Source organism: Harpia harpyja, chromosome 1, assembly GCF_026419915.1.
Source record: "Harpia harpyja isolate bHarHar1 chromosome 1, bHarHar1 primary haplotype, whole genome shotgun sequence".
In the NCBI taxonomy this organism is placed as follows: Eukaryota; Metazoa; Chordata; class Aves; order Accipitriformes; family Accipitridae; genus Harpia; species Harpia harpyja.
In genome coordinates this window covers 49550373-49564935 of record NC_068940.1, presented here as the reverse complement: position 1 = coordinate 49564935, position 14563 = coordinate 49550373, and the positions used below count along the sequence as shown (strand labels likewise).

The 14563-nt window shown below is 41.0% G+C and overlaps 1 protein-coding gene across 5 annotated transcripts in view; it reads left to right on the top strand.

Annotated features, from left to right (window-relative positions):
* ELMO1 (engulfment and cell motility 1) overlaps nucleotides 1-14563 on the top strand; it is a 318707-nt gene that overhangs the window by 236377 nt on the left and 67767 nt on the right. The window lies entirely within an intron of this gene.

The following is a 14563-nucleotide window of genomic DNA, read 5'->3' as shown; positions in this document are numbered from 1 at the left end:
TGATATTTTAGTTCTTGTTAGTGCTTCAGGGATATAGTTCAAACAACATAAACCTCTCGAGTTTAGTCACTAGCATTAGGCAAATACAGTGTGACTGATAGAGTTCCTATATCTCCCATAACCTTGTTTGAAGGGATTTGTTTGCTTGTCTATCCCTGTGCATTAGCAGATAAAAGGAAGGGGATGGGGAGGGAGAGAGACAGCCTATAACTGCTAAGCTTTGGGTAGTGCATTGGATCAGTCTGTCTGAGGGCTTCAAACCACAGTGGTGCCTCAGGTAGGAAAATTTGCGTTGCAGTCAAAGGCACACTTGCATTAGATTTTTGACCTGATGGTGCAGAGAACAGTTGCTTGTTGTTAGTGCTTGGGGACGATCTATGTGGGAGAGGCATTTCAGATTCCCAGGCTATAAGAGTTCCAGCAACAGAGGAGTGAGTAGGCTTCAGTGAAAGCTGTGGCAAGCTGGCAGCATTTGGGAGGATGCAGAAGCTGAAAAATGCTATCTTGGGGTAGCTTTAATTGGTTGCATTGGAAAACACTTGGTTTGCTGGGCTCATATGTCTTCTAAAACGCTTGGTGCCAGACCAAATTGGCATACCTCCACTGACTTACACGAGAAGCCACCAGACATTGATCCGATCTTCAGTCTTATGCTTACGTTATTCTTGGAAGAGCAAGATTTTTACAAAGGCAGCAGATTATTTTTCCTCTCCATTTGCCTCAGCAACAGTTACATTGAAAACCTGAATGGAATGGGCATTCCACAAGTTTTGACTTGTTTCCATGGGCTTTAAACTTAATCGGTTACCCTTCACCTGCTTGCAGAGCCTCATTCCCATATATTAGTCTATACTGGAAGAGTAGAGCAGAAGGGAGAGGCTTTATACATATCCAGAAATACTAAAGTTGAGTATTTCATTCTTTCCCTGGATCTTAACCCTTCTTCAGTTTCAGTAAAAACATTGTGGTCATTCATGTTCTAAGCAAACAGATGCTAGAGCCACCAGTCTTCAGTTTTGCTTCAGCTGTATTTTTGTTTTCACCCCATTATTCAAGTGAGTAGGTACAACTTTTACACAAACTACAAACCAAATACTTTTCTTTAGGTGGCTCAATGTATCCAAATGAGAATTGCAGACAGTCATAACTCCAAATGAGACTAACAGCTCAAATGAGAACAGTTCCTTATTTTTGTGTCTGGAAGAAAACATTTTTAGGAAAAGTTACTCCGTGCTAGGACTTGGCTTACATAAAGCATCATGCCAAATCACAGAAAGCTCTCGCTCCCTGTTCAGTACATGCACACTCACATCTCAAATGGCAAGTGCACACAACAAAGCAACACCAAGCACAGAATAAAAATGGAACAGCAGTAAAACAGAGACGAGTGAATCGTGAAAAGCCCGTTGATTTGCTTGACACCCATTTTGTTCAACATTGTGCAGTGCTAATCTGAAAACTCCTGTGCGTCACAAAAGTTTTCAGAACAATAAGAACTGTCAATTCCAGCAGATTTTACAGACCTGTCATTATTCTTCCATTGTCTTGAAGCACTAAGTGGCGTACAGAGGGATTTTTGGCAGGAGTTCAGAAGTGGTCTGGTAAAGAGGAATCATGTGTCACTACCTCACGTATGTTATCATTTGCAATTAGAATTTAGCCCAGTGCAAGCCCCTAGAAGCATGTCTGCCTCCATCCGAGTGTGCTGCTTTTATGGTGCTCATTTATTTTGTCTCTTAAAAAAAACAAAGCCACAAACTACTGCTTTTTACTGTCCTTAATTGCAGAAATGTAAAAGCAAGAAATTATAGCTGTCCTTCTACATTTTGACTTGACGTCTTCCAGAGAACTAGAATACTATAATAAATTAATATCCTGCCCCACCTGCTGCTCCTTCGGAAAGGTGGGAACAGCAGCGGAGATGGCCACAAGCGGAATTTTTTATTAACTCCCTTTCTCTTGAGATGGTATCGCTGGTACTTCTCTTGGAGCATCTGGGTCCTCCCCTGCTCTAGTGGAGCAAAATTACTTCTGCTCTGCCCTGTGTTCTTTCACTCCAGACATTTTGCCCCCCAGGTAAGAAAAAGAAGCGCACACTCCCCATCATTAGGAACTACAGCCCCTCTTAGGGACATGCCACTGTGAGGAGAAGCATGATGGGAAGAAAGATCGGCTTTGTATCAGGGAAAAATCAATTTTAAGTTCTTTATCAAGAATTAGAGGCCATGTAACTGGATAGTGTTTTGTCTTCCATACTTACTCTTTCTGGTGTAGCATCATTTGCCTGCATACCTCACCCAAATTAGATGAAGTTCCAATACAGTAAGGGTCATGACATTCCCTGTGAAAATGAAAATATGAATTGAGTTGGGCATCCTTGGTATCGGTAACTTGCAGAACCCATACGTATTGCAATAAATCTGCAGCATTTTGAAAAGTCTGTGGGGCATAGATCCCTTTTTTGTAGACTTCACACAAATTCTGGCAGGTTTCACTACTTAAGAATTTAGTGGTTTCAAAAAAACATGTGAAAGTCAGACCTCAGAGGAAACATATGACCTTTATATAAACTAGAACTTTAATTAGCTGTAGTTTGGGTGTTTTAAACTCCTCTGTAATGCACAAAATCAATCTTGTAATGGGGTGAAAAAGGAGATCTTCGTATTAATGCTAGCACACTGGCAAATTAATACATCAAATAATATACTCTTATCCTGAATTGGTGGACTGCTTTTATCAGTGCTTTTGATGTGGCAAAGAAAGTGCTTGTTCCATAGCTACAAACCCAAATCTCTTAGTCTTCCCTTCTCTTTGAACTTCAGTTTTCTTAAGACTTGGAACATCGTGACACAGAGAGCAGCTTTCACAGCTGGATATTTCAAGATTCATGTCCAAAGGCATATTAGAAGCCACACAAAGGAATTTTCTTTTAAACGAGGTTTTCAAATATATGTAACCTTCTGGCTTGACCTCTGGATCCACTCCCAGTCTGCATTTCAAGAAAAAGAATCTACCCACATATGGTTATCTGCAGTAAGATCAAAGCTGTCACTGTATTCTGACACCTGTGAGAATGAAATGGGTATAAAAAAAAAGTGGGGGAAATGGTGAAAAGATTTGAATGAGTTCACATTTATAAAAGACATGCACCCACGGATCTTGGAAGCAAAGGGAAGACTTTCAGGATTAGCTGCAGCTCTTCTGTTCAGAAGCAGCAGAACATTTCTTTATTTGTTAGCCTCACCAAGGTAATTAAACAGACTTGAAAACATAAACAAAAATAGATTTTCTAGATCCCTACAAATACAGCTCTGCGAGTGCTTTGCCGTGAAAGTTAATAAGGTTCTAACTTTAGACTGGGTTTTCTGCCTGGTGCCTAACAGAAGCCACTGGAAAGGATGGTGTTATTTTATGCTGCCTTTGGAGCCCCTCATCAAGGTGTGGTGTATTTCCCAGTTTCCACTCTTCTCTGGCAAAGGTGTAAGTTGTCATAGATTTATCCCAGCTCCAGTGAATACTTCCTGAAGGACTGCCATGACTGTCCCAGTAAATATCTGCAGAGCAAGCAATGCAGCTCTTGTTCGTCTGCGTGTGTTTCCTGCTGTCCTGTGTGAAAGCAGCAGAGTGGCTTTGCAGAGCCTGTCTGCCCTCCGTGTAGATAGATCATGGGCATAAGGCACAGCAGAGTCAAGGTGTGCATTTTGCTGCGTTGCCTCCTTGCCTCAGCACAACAAGCCACAGCAGATCCCTTGGCTTTCAGCTAGCTGGGACGTGCCAGAACATGCTGGAGCTACTGCCCTGAACGCCCTCCAAGGGAAGCATGTCTCAGTTTTTGTCACCGCCGCAAGGTTGTCACCTCTGCATCTGATAATTCAGCATGATGCTGAGGAACATTGTGGCTGGAAGAACTTTGCTCTGCAAGAAAACTAATTCACAATCTGTATTCAGCACAAGGGGTTAAAATGTAGCCCCAGGGAAGGGAAGGACCATAGATTAACCAGGCTTCTCTCAGGACTCTCTCTGTGCCTTCACAAGGGACCTTCTCTCCACCTCCCCATACTCACCTTTTGTAGGGTGGAATTAAGCCATTTGGCTGACAGAAGCTCCTCTCAGCTTTCAGAAAGGGGAGCCTCACTGATGTGAGACTCTTTATTGTCTGTTCAAGCTCTCAGGGTCATGCTTCAAAACAGCTACAGCTGCAAAGAGGTACATGATGTTCATGAAACCTCTCATTTTGACACCACTAGCTGCTTTGGTGCATAATGTGCATAGGCAAAGGCTTGAGTTAGAAATACCTCTGATGCTCTATAACTGCAATAAGAAGTTGAGTTATATTTATATGTTAATAGTTGGTCTTGAATTTTTCTGCCTTTAAATGCTATTATAACCCAGTTAAATATTTAATAGAAGAGTGGAAAGTCTATTCACACTTGTTTCACAAATTCCTTTGTTCTCACTTCCCAATTTACCTTTTAAAATCCCCTGTTCAAATTATCACCCTATCTCAAACAGCAACACAATGTTTTGGGGTTATGCTTAGAATGTCTTAATTCCCATTTTCAACTGCAGGTGGAATTATGCTCATTTCTAATGGTACAGAAAAGGTACAAGTGAATCTCAAAATAAGTTCTGCTTGTTCATGCATGAAATTATATATCAGCCCACCTTTGCATGCAGGATTTCCTCATTCAAAAGTTATGGGCCTCTAGTCCACACTGAACTTTGCACCAATCCCAGTAACAGTTTTCACTGCTAAAGGTTCTAGCCCAGCGAATTTCAAGGCTTTCAATTTTTGTTATATATTTAAGGTATAAGCTTGAAACTGCTAACCAAGGATTTCTGTGGTGGAGTAAATATCAAGTGTTTCAGGCATACAGATCTGAGCATTAGTGTTTATCATTGATTTGGTAAGACAAACAATTGCTGGATGTGCGTCAGATTTTTTGATTATAAAGCACTTTGCTGTCAGCTTTCAACCAAGGAGGAAATAGTCACCTTTCTAATTCTGTTAACTGTTATTGGCTATTGGTAATTGAATGAAACTAATTTTTTTTCAGTCAAAGAGATACATGACAGATTTGTAATGTGAAAAGTATAGGAGAGTCCCGCAGCTAATCATATGATTTTAAACCAGAGCTCAGTTGCTGCTTGTTCCAGAAGTTTGCCTGAGCTATGATTTAAGGGCTTTTTTGCACCAAAATCCCAGAGGTTGTTGCAGTTTGCAATAGTGGGCTGCCAAAAGATAATCACAGTGTGTGGTTCTTGTGATTGTAAACAAATGTGCACATTTCATCATGATCTCCTGCACAGGCAGACACCTGGGCCTGAATTCAGATCCTTTCAGATCATGACCTTGATCTGGTGTCCTCATCACTGCCTCTGCATCATTAGTGCTGGCAAACCGTGTAACCTACTGAGGGTACTGTGCATCTCTGATGCCACAGCCAATTTGGAGCATCTATCTGTGGCCAGTGCCACAGAGCACCCATGAAAGGTGAATGCAGTAGGTTCTGTGGGAGTTCTGGTGCAGAGCACAGCGGCCCTGCTTTGCAATTCCAGTTGCCTCAGCAGTATTCATTGCTTATATAAACGTTGTGCTTAGGGTGCAAACTCAGGAGCTGCGTAAAAGGAACACCAGTGCAGAAGGAGAAACCTTGGCTGCGTTGAAACAAGTGCTAAAACTCCCATCGTTTTCAGGCTGGTCCCCAGAATCAAGGGGTTGTCTTCCTTCTGGAGTGAAGTGGTCAAATTGTACTGTGAAGTCAGTCAAAAGGTACCTCCTCCTGAACAAAATGAAAGATGTCAAAGAGCTCTATGTGAGTCACCACAAAACAAGAAACAATTTTGATTACCAATATATAAAAAAGAATGTTTGTTCCACCAGGGATAACAACTTGTTACTTGCTTTGCTCTCAGGATGCAGGGAGAAAGGAAGAGAAAGAAAGTACTTGTAGCCAAGTTGGCTGCTACAGTCCAGCAGCACAGTCAATCAAATTGTTTCATCATTCCAAGTCATTCTGTAATAGCACTGATTTATCTCGCTGCTGTGCAATTGTCCCCTGTTGATAATTCCAGTTTTGTCAAGAGATGACAGAGATTTTGCTGAAAACCTGCAAGCTCCTCTTACCGGCAGGGAACAGTGGGAGAGCAGAGTAAGACTTCTTCCTTTTCATTGATGCCTATAAATAGTCCATGCTAACCCTAACAGCCTTAAAGATGTAGGGAATGTTTTTAAAAAAAAGAATCCACTATTTTTAAAACCACATTGACTCAGCAGAAGTAGACATGTGCATTTTAGGTCACAATAGGTTGATAAGCAAGCCCTGCTGTGAATGCTTAGCTCTTTAATTCTGGCTGTAACATTTTACATTTATTTTAACTCTGCAGTGGACTGGCACAAGTCTTGATATAATGGCCAGAAAGGAGGCTGCTACATTATTGTATATATTAAAAAAAAAAAAGTCTTAGTTACAGATTTTTTCAATTTAGTTTACTATTTCTTCAGTTTTCTCTGTGTATCTGAGAAAGAGGAGATAACTAACCAAAGTGCATTTAATTTATATCTAGGAACAGTTTGCTTCATAACAAATTCTGTAGTTCTCTGTTGTGCTAACCAGAACTAATCACAGGAGCCATTGTAGGGATTTCAGTGGGATTACTCCAATATGCAAGCGCTCTCCAAACATAATTTGAACTACTTTGAAAAGTGTATGAGGTTGCTCAGGGAAGATGAGTCCCTTGGTCTTGGCAACAGGAGGGTTTTTTAATATGACACTAGTATGCACACATCCAATTAGAAATTATCAGAAAATCCAGGTTTATGTAATAGGAGGAGATAACCAGGATGCTTGGCATTGCTGATGTAAGAAGAAAAATCGTTTGCTCTGTGTGTATAGATGTTACAAATAATCTAGGAATACTTCACCTTTTGGTTTGCCCTGTAGTCCTAGAAGACTTCTTACTAATACAATTCACAGGCTCATCACTGGAAATGTAAATTTCTGGAGAACATGCAGATCTCTGTATTGCCAGGTTATTTCTATTTTTTTCCTGTGATTCAAGGCAGACTTAAAAGGCATCTTCAAAAAAACGTAGCTAAATTAATACATATACCATACTGACAAATGTATAAGTGAAACAAGGCTGTACAATAGCCTAAAAATGTTACCTACCATTCAAGTTATTTTTCTGGTGGTATCAGTCTTGAGGAGGAGTTGAGTTCTGAAAATATTTTACCCGTGAAAAGGTATGAGGTTGAAAAGGAAGAAAAAGAGCAGTTTTCTACTATTTGATGTGTGTTTTCAGGTTTGATAGGAAGATTAAACTGTATGTGTTTGACAGCAGCATTTGATCACTTGCATGAGATTTTGTCTGCTCTGCTCTTAATCCTGTGGTAATTCACGATCCTTAACCACTGATTTCTAAACGTGATAGTCCAAACACCCTGCAGTCAGTTGTGCTGGTCTCATCAAGAGCCACACTGGCCTTTCTGGTCTTTAAATAGAAAGTGGCTTAACCTGGCAGCCAGTTAAGTGTTGTTGGACTTTTCTTTTAAATGAGTTTGGCCGGTGTAGTAGTTGGTTTCAGTGTTATGCTTAGATGTCATTCTTTTCTTTGGGTCTTTTGAGGATGGCCTTACTGCAGTAATGATGAAAATCATCCCTGCTTGGGAATCCCACCTCTGGCAAAACTTCAGTTAGCATCATGAAAAAGAGCTTTCCTGTACAGGCTGTTCACTTTGCTCACTGATCTGGCAGTCCACCGTTTCCCCAAGTGCTTTGCTTTAGTAAGCCTTGCCTTGCCACAGAGTAAATAAGAGAGAATACCTCACGGTAACTATCAAAGATTTCGTTGAAATATCAGCATGGTCTGGCTACACCACATCCAGTGCAGCTATCCTACCCTACGTGTTCTAGATTGCTATTAGGAAGAATGAGAAGGGGAGCCTGTTCTTAGGCATATTGCTGTGCAACCCCTTCCTCCCCCAAATGCTGTTAATGAACCTTCAGAGTTAAGTGGATCTCTTTTTAAATACTAAATCATACCACCTTATATTCCTCTCAGTTTGATTTTAGAAATTAACTCCTAAGATAAAGGAATTTAGAAGCAAAAACACCAGGATAATGCTATAAAACCAGTGGTCCTGTTTTCAAGAGTGCAAGAATCAGGAATTAGGCTGTAGATGTTTATAGATGCTATCTAGTAGCTTTTCATTGACATCAGTGGCCACTCAGCTTTGTTCCAGCTTACTATAGAGAGGCATAATAAATTCTGTATTGGCCAGATTGATCTTCACTCAGAAGCTACCCTCCAAGCATATTGTAGGAACAAGCTGCAGAGACACACATGACGCTAGCTAGCAAGCTAGATGTATGCTCATTTAATGTATGTAACTGCTGCTCTCTTCTGTCACATAGAGTGGCAAGAGGGTCATCCATCTCTTCTGGAGATCTTTAGTGTACTTAAAACCAGGAAAACTAGTAAAGGGACTTGTCTCTAAAGCTCTGGAAATGTGAATCAAAGTTGCTCTGTTACCAGAGCAGAATGATGGCCAGAAAGTACTTGGCAAAATCCAAGAGAGGAAAGCAGGGTACTGCAAGACTTTGCAGTGCTTGAGGGCAAAGAAGAGTGAACAGTGGGAAAAGCAGAACTGTAAGCCAAGATTTGTTGTAGCTGGCAGTTTGTGTTGTGAAGGGAAGAGAGAACATTCATGCCATATCCAGAATGGAAATACCAAGACCAACCTTGAACAAGAAGGTATTCTTTGTATTTGGCAGGCATGCTATCTCCGAGAAGCAGCAAAGGAGAAAGCACTGTCTCATGGTGCAGTTGGTGACTAAGTCAGACTGACGCGGTTTGCTTCAGTTCCTCCATCCAACACAGATTTGTTGTGCCACCTTGAACCAAGCAAGAGAACTTCACTCTTGCTCCCTGGCTTTCTGCTTCTGACACATGTGAATAATAACACTGTCCTGAGCTAATGGGATGTTACATGTATAAAGTATACTGAAGATTCAATGCTGTGGTTCAGAGCAAGCAAATACAGACTTGAGTCCATAGGGTTAAGATTTCCTTGCAAAGGGCCTGCAATAAAGTTCACAGATGTAAACCCATTTTATTAGCCAAGGACACTTCTGTGGTTAAAGCACTAGGATTCTAGTTTCTTAAAGGAGATGTGAAATTTCCTTTAACAAAAATAGTTTCGTAGAGAAGCAAGAATAACCAGTGCAATGTGCTAACCCTGAAATTGTTCCTGATGTTCAGTTAAACTTATTTCTGGCTCACTGGGTCCAAATGAGGGCTATCTTTCTTCAAAACTCAAATTGGTCAGTGTTAGAGCCAAATTTGGGTCTGAAAGAGCTAAAATGTGAATAAGTATACTTTATAACATGTGTGAAAATGTATGATAGGCTCGTCACCGTTAAGGTTTAGACTAGGCCAGTGATGCCAGTTTGGTTGTTGGTTGAGCAATGTTGGATCAAGTATAAGCTTAAGGTCGTGGGCTGCTTCGCTGGTACATGATTGGGGTGGTCCCGCAGCATGACTAGAGCCAATGTGTCCTCCTCCTGTGCATGTATCCTTTCTCAGAAGAAGATGTAGGCCTGCTGTGTCATGGGAAGGCTTGCAGGTTGGCTTCTTGGGGAGGGAGGAATGAGAGAGCCCTCAAGAAAAGGAAAGGGAGGGAAGAAGAGAGTACAGGCCATATTAATTGCTTTGGAGACAGTAGGTAGGTCACCTTCAATTACATGTCTATTACAGACGTCTTTTCCACCTTGTTTCTACAAGGGCTGGGATTGGAAAAAGTATTTGAGTAATTTCTGTATCATTTACGTTTTCCAGTGCTTCCAGTTACATTGGGATGCTTTAGTTCATCAAAACAAATGAAAGACAATATAGCACCTTCACTGTGTTGGCCAAATAGCAGTCATCCTCAAGGAAGAAAAGACTGGAAATATAAGAATAAGCTACGAAAAATGTGCCCCCGAGTATAAAAAAATGCTGAGTCCTAGGATGTTTCTGCTGTTAATGCTTTGCCTCTCCACCCCCTTTTTTCTTTTTCTAGCTTAATAGTGGCAGCTGATACAATAATGGGCTACTGCACAATTTTACACCTAAGGTACACAGTCACATTTAGAACCTGACAGCGTTCTCTTTCTGGAATAGGAGCGCTGCTTGCAGCCCACAACTGTAACAGTTAGCTATAAAACAGAAAGCAGCTTCATTAAAAAAAAAAATTGTTCTCTGGCTTACAGATACATTTTAAGAATTTGTTAAAAGAAAGCAAAAGAAAAAATTCAAGCAGACAGGTGAACAAGCCTCAGAGTACTTAACCAGATCTTACAGGTTTTGAGAATATAAATCATTTAAATTAAAAGTCATTTGAGAATATATAATAGAAGAAAGGGCTCTGACAACAGCAGAGGGAGCAGAATAGAAATGGTAATGTTACTATATGTACCCTCTTGCACTAAAAACAGCAACTGAAAGGAGGAATTTGAACTAAACTCTGTGAACATGTGTCCTTACAGCTCTCATTAATTGGTTGTTCTGTTCCTCTCCCAGTTTCTCTTGACTCTTTTCTGAGGGTTAAATTAATCCCTTGTGCAGCTGAGCTGAGGATAATGACATTGCCCCCAGGGTACGAACGTAGCCCTTGGGTTTGACCTACAGAAGGCTGAGCCTCTATTCTTCACTATGTTTTCAGGCAGTTTTGTTTATGTTGGATTAATTAAAAGCACCCTGTCCGTTCCCCAGGCTTATATGCTCTCCTGCGCAGACTAAAGGGGGTTCCAGTGCCTGGCCTCTCTCAGCCTAGCCATGCCTATGCACAGACATAGTGGAAAACACTGCTAATGAGGGGAGCTTAATGACCTTGATCATGTTTGTGAGCAGAAAGACTCATATTCTGATAGAGCCGATGTGGGCAACATTTATGATATGAGGGACAGTTTGGATTCCTACAGGCTGTTGCTTGTGTTTCTGGAGCCAATAGGTATTGCTTCCATTTGTCCAGTAAGGCAGAGCCTTGTTTGCTGGAGGTGAAAGCAAGGCATTAAACTATGTGGTCATCTGGAATTTGATCTAGGGTAGATAGACTGAAATGCCTGTTCCAGTTCCTATGGATTAGATTTTTAAAAGGTTTCAAAACAGATGCTTTTCTCTTAACATTTAAATACATCACTGTCCGTGAATAGTACTGGGTTTGGGTCCAAAATCTAGCTTTATCCAGTGTGAGAAACAGATTGGAATCTGGTCCAAAGTCACCCCGTTGTTCTGAGTATTTTGACTGCAGTAACTTTTCTCTTTCTCTTTTTCTTTTGACACACTTTTCTGCCTCACTTATCTTTTATTCCCACATCCTTCTTTCTATCACACCAGTATGCGAGTGCCACATAGTGGCCAAGCAGAGGCTGCTGTTTTGGAAGTGAGGCAAAGAGAGTGAGGGAAGTGGCCGTCATAAGAGCAGAGCAAGAAAGCATTTGGCTCCTTTACCTCAGTGCCATGAAAGCTAGGTGGAGGTAGCCAAATCCACCCTGCCCCTCCTCTTTTTCTTCTTTAACCCTCTAAATGTCTGTGAATTGGGGTTTAAGCGGGATTTAAAACAGCCTGTGTATATTAGTTTATTCCTTCACAAATCAGGAGACTTGGCACATCTGTCTTAGCATAAGCATGTCATTTCAGTGTTCAGTAACAGCAGAGACAGACAGGGTTTTTTGTCATGGACAACAATGGATGGTTCCTGACAACTTGGAACCCTCCAGAGGTATTGAGAGCACGATTGTACTGAAATTTGAGAAAGGTTAAGTTTTCCTTATGGTCAAAACCAACCTGTGAACACCAAAAGAGAATTTACAGGGGGTGTTCAACACAACCAGTGATGTTTCTGATAGCCAGGCTGTGTGCTGGTCTTTTGCTGCTGTAAATGTTTGATTACTTGGGGACCATCTGTCAAGAGGGTATTTTCAGACAATAGAAAGAGTGGCGGGTTAAGAAAGACTTCTTTCAAGGTCTGTAGTTGTGTTGGATTTGTTTTGCACTGATTCCAGAGAATGGTGATTAATATAAATCATCTTGTATTGCGACACTTGACCAAGGCCTATAATCATGCCACTACTTCAGCTGTGTCTGATTGAGAAGTCCCCAGATTAAGCAGAGTACTTACAGTGAGGAGTCCCCTCTTTGCCAGCTGGGAGGTTGAAACCAGCTGCATTCTGAAATTTGAAAGAAAGAAAGAATCTCTGAAGTGCTTTATAAAATAGTCTCTTCCTCATTACCCTAATCACATAAGTGTGCTGAAGGCTGCAATCAGCTTTTTTCCTTTTTTTCTTTTAAATCAGGCACAAGAAAGGAAAAGACTATTGAGCATTGAACTGAAAAGGATCACTTGGGTCATCCAGGTTGCATCCCTGGAACTCAGTAATAAACATTAGAGCAGAGGAAACCGTTAAACTTCTATTCCATCTGTCTTGTTGCATGCTTCAGGACACAACATTTCCCAATGCCCTTTAAGACATGTAGATCTACATGGAGAACTGAGTGGCCTGTATAATGTGCCATAATACAGATCAAGGGGACCACTTATCTCAGGATTTCATTTCTTAAATGAAATAGTCTCATATGTGAAAATCACATTTCTTAGATGAAGTTCCTAGGTAATGCAGAGGAAAGCAAAAGTACCCAACATTTTCAGTTGCCCTACTGGATCTTGTTCTCCTAGCCCAAAGTGGCATTGGTTTAAATCCTGAGTGTGTGAGCGAGGCCCGTCCGTGAGCACGAGAGCTACTAATACTACCTGTAGCATTAGCTTCTCCTGTCTGCTCTCTTAGATGTAGTAGTTGCCAATCTTCAGTGCTGGAGAGTAAGGTAAAAGGAGAATGAATGCATGGAAGGATTAAACGATGTGTCCAAGGTCATACAAAGGCACCTGTGGCAGTCAATAATTAGATCTATGTGACTTAAATATTAACAGAGTGCATAAATTAAAGGGATGACCTTTCAGTTGCTTTTTTGTATTTTAAGTGCGAAAAGATCCTTCAGGTAGTATCCCAGCTATGGTCCTTGCCAAGTTTTTAACTCACCTTTATTCAAGTAGTGCAAATTGGTAATATCATGCCATCTGTACTTAAGCAGAATTGCTGGGTATCCACGAACATGTCAAACTCCATGTAAACTCAGACTGTATTTTCTCATTACTATTTCCTTGAAGTTTCTCTTCTTTTTAAGGAGTGTTCTTATTGCTGTGACCTCTATCAAAGCTTAACAAATGAGGCATGGCTTCACCAGCAAAGGCTTGGGATAGGGCCACTGTTTGCTTGTTGGTAGGATAGGACAAACATTTTTCTGATCCACATGGAACAATAGCACAGTGGTAGCTAGACCAGATCTGGCAAAGCACAACAGAAGCATTGGTATTGCAAATTTAATACTTGGTTAATAATGAAGTAGAATAAAAAGTACAATGCTCTGGCTATGAACTGATCTGAGTGCAGAAGAACTTTGAGCCCTAGAGGTCCCATAGTATGCTCCAGATGTGCCTGTTAAGGAAAAGAAGAACTATGCTGTTGTGGACATAGTGCACATACGACAGGAGCCTTTATCACCACTAGATTGATCCTGTGAGATCCTGAGCATTATCAAGCTCTCAACATTTTGTTGTCAGTTGTAAAGAGTAGAAATGGACTCGTAGTGCAGGAGACAAGACCAGAAAATTCTACCCCCCAAAAAAATTTAAATATCTAGGAGCCTTTTGTTTTAGAGGAATGTCTGTGTTAAAAATGTTACTTTTCATAATTGGGTATTTCTGCCTTGTATGTAACATCCCTGCTTTGCACACCAGATGAAAGTCACATCTGTGGCTCCATTTGTCTAACAAGCAGTTTTCCTGCAGGCTCTCTAATACTTACCCTGGGGGGAGTTTGTAGACCTTATCTAAGAGGAGAAATTGCTTTGTTGTGGTTTTGACATGCTCTTTAAACAGTATTAAAAAACCATCTGAAACCACATTATATAAAGAGGATCCTTTTTGTGAGTCTCAGTGGAAAAAACAAGAGTGAGAAATTTCCCTGTTCCATTTTCTGGCTTTACTCTGTTTCCTAGCCAAGGGCTAGGAAGCTGTTTAAGTCATAGGGCTCGGTAATTAATATTAAAACAAAGAAAAGCAAATCTAAAAGACTTTCTGCTGCTCTTCAGTGTCCTTATTCACCTGTTCCCCTCATCATTTAGATGGCTCCCAGACTGGCATGTATTTAAGCAATGTCCTACTTCCATTGGTATTTGCTGTACAGATCACAGAATACATTCCTCATCTGACAGAATAATTTAATCCTTCTTCTTTAAACCACTTATTGAAAAATGCTTCTGCTGTTCCTGCTTTAAGCCCTGCCCTGCTTTCTCCAGCTCTGTACTGTGAGCTTGCAGGGTACGTGGGTTGCTAGCCGGTGATGTGGCAGAGTGCTGACCTACTGGGAGCTGATAGCTCGCTTAGAGTTGAACCCAAGGCGCTCGCAGGAGCTGGTTTTGAACCCTGAGCCTCTCAGTGACTTACAACAGCAGTTACGCTCTT